The following is a 2,391-nucleotide window of genomic DNA, read 5'->3' as shown; positions in this document are numbered from 1 at the left end:
ATGATTGAAGATCTGGATACTGATTTAAATAACTTTGTCTGTGTGTATTATTATACAACTACCTGTATAAATATACAGTATGACAATGAATCTTTGTAATATAAGAATTTCTGCCAGTTTGTTTAGTCGTTAAAAGACTGGGCCTCTTCCCTTCATCATACAAACATCCATGTTCATACTTTTATGGCACATTTCAATAATCAGACAACATATCAGTGTGGATACATTTAGGCTATGGGCAGTTGTTTTGTTAATAAAACTTTTTTTTTTTTTAATGAAAAAAAATCAATTTAAACCTCTGATTAAAGTAGAACAATTGAAACAAGGCATAACAAGCCACCGTTGTGGGAACCACAGACAGACACTCTTGCAGGTTTGCTGTTATTCATGAGCTGACCATGGCACTGAAGTAACACTGGCTGTAATGACAACACAATGGATACAGGATATGTGTGATTTCTGCCTGATGCTTTGTGATGCAATGTGTTAACACATTCTCTGATGTTTGTGTTTGTTTAGTCTCCACTTTGCCAATGTGCAATTTTTTAAGCATTGATGCATTACCTGCATGCATGTGCAGCTGTTGCTGCATTGCTTTTATAAGGCAGAGTGTTGCATACGTTTCTCCATCAAAATTTTTATTGGCCCCTTTTTTTGTGGGAAAAAAATGGTCCACCCATGAGGACGGAACAGCACAAACAAAACAGCATAAACAGAATATATTTAACATCGGTTAGCTTTACACTGACCTGTCTAGGTTTGTGTGTGTGTGCGTGTGCGTGCGTGTGTGTGCGTGTGTGTGTGCGCGTATGTGTGTGCGTATATGTGTGCATGTGTCAAGGAAAAGAAAACCAATAAAAAGAAAGACAGAGAAAAGGAAAAGGGAGAACGAAAGAAGAAAAAGAAGGCAAAAAAAACTGTGAACTGAGCATATAGGAGAGGAGAGCAGTTTTTCACCACCAGTTATTCTGCTACTATAAAGTAATAAAACTCAAATGAATAATAGTACGATTAAAAAAAAAAAACTGTGTGGTAGTGCAGCCCCCTCCACTGGCAGCAGAGCAAGATCGCGGCACCCTTTACACAGCAGGGACAGGTCAACTGTGCTTATAAAGGCTTAAAAAAGCTTGCTGTACTTTGCACCTTTAATACAGTGCAGCCTTATTTCATACTGTGTAAGAATGCACCAAGAGCGGCTGTGTTACTATGTTTTTCACTTCCTAGAGTCTGTAAGATACAAGTTAGAGACTTCAGCTACCAGAGTTATAGACAGTAAGTTCTACAGAGCCCCTTAAGTCCCCCTGAAGATTCAATTTGTTTACCTTGTGGTAACAAGTTACTATCTTGTGGACACAAGCTATTTTTTGTGTGGGAATAAGATATTTGTTTTAATAGGATGTTTGTGTTTTAATTTGAAGTTTTAGAGGTCAACAAAAAAATACAGCGTCCCCACTCACCCTCTTTCCTTCCTACACAGGAGCTTATATCTATGACCCCCAACCCTATCCTTATTACCTATTTCCTGCCAAATTGATAAAATCACAAGTAAACAATAAATAACAAATAATCCAAATAATACTCCCAAAATATAAACCCATTATATCTTATATCATAACCTACAACATTGTAATAATATCCTTTTTTTACTTATTTATGGCTCCTACAATACTTGAGAAATAAACAAACTGTTAGAGGTTCAGTGTGTAAGATTTAGTTGAAAGGGATCGTTTGGCAGAAATTGAATAAAAAATAATCCTGATGTTTTCACTAGTGTGTTTCATCTAAATTGTACAAATTGTTGTTTTCTTTACTCTAGAATGAGTCCTTTGTATTTAAATACTTTATATTTACATCAGGAGCGGGTTCTCTCTACTGAGGCCACGTTGTTGTTTTTTACAGTAGCCCAAACTGCACAAACTAAACACCTTTCAGTTTTTATGACAACTCAAGGCTACCACAGGTTCTTTCATGTTTGGAAGGGGAGGGTGAGGTGAGGGGTGTTCAGCTGCAACATAAAACTTCACCATTAGATATCACTGAATTCTACACACTGTACCTTTATAAAAGCTATAAACGCAACTTAAGAGTCAAAGCATCGGCCAGTCACGTCTTTACCACGCACATATTAACTCTCTGTGTGCACAACTTATTTATCTTATGCGCACTCTCATTACCTCAGCAATTTTAATTCTAGAAATACATTTATAAAATGAAAATGCTTGGCACTCAGACCAGCTGAAAACCTGTTGCAGCTTCATCGATCAGCTGAACTCTGAAACTTAAACACATAAGAGGCAAGGGGCTGGAAAATACAGCGCTGCGATTGGATGGAATGGAAAAGAGGCCGCTGTGATTGGTTGGGTCGACCACCGAACCCCCTCCTCCAGCTTC

Source organism: Paralichthys olivaceus, chromosome 3 (assembly GCF_024713975.1).
Source record: "Paralichthys olivaceus isolate ysfri-2021 chromosome 3, ASM2471397v2, whole genome shotgun sequence".
Classification (NCBI taxonomy): domain Eukaryota; kingdom Metazoa; phylum Chordata; class Actinopteri; order Pleuronectiformes; family Paralichthyidae; genus Paralichthys; species Paralichthys olivaceus.
The sequence above is the reverse complement of the archived record's forward strand: the minus strand, read 5'-3'. Positions refer to the sequence as shown.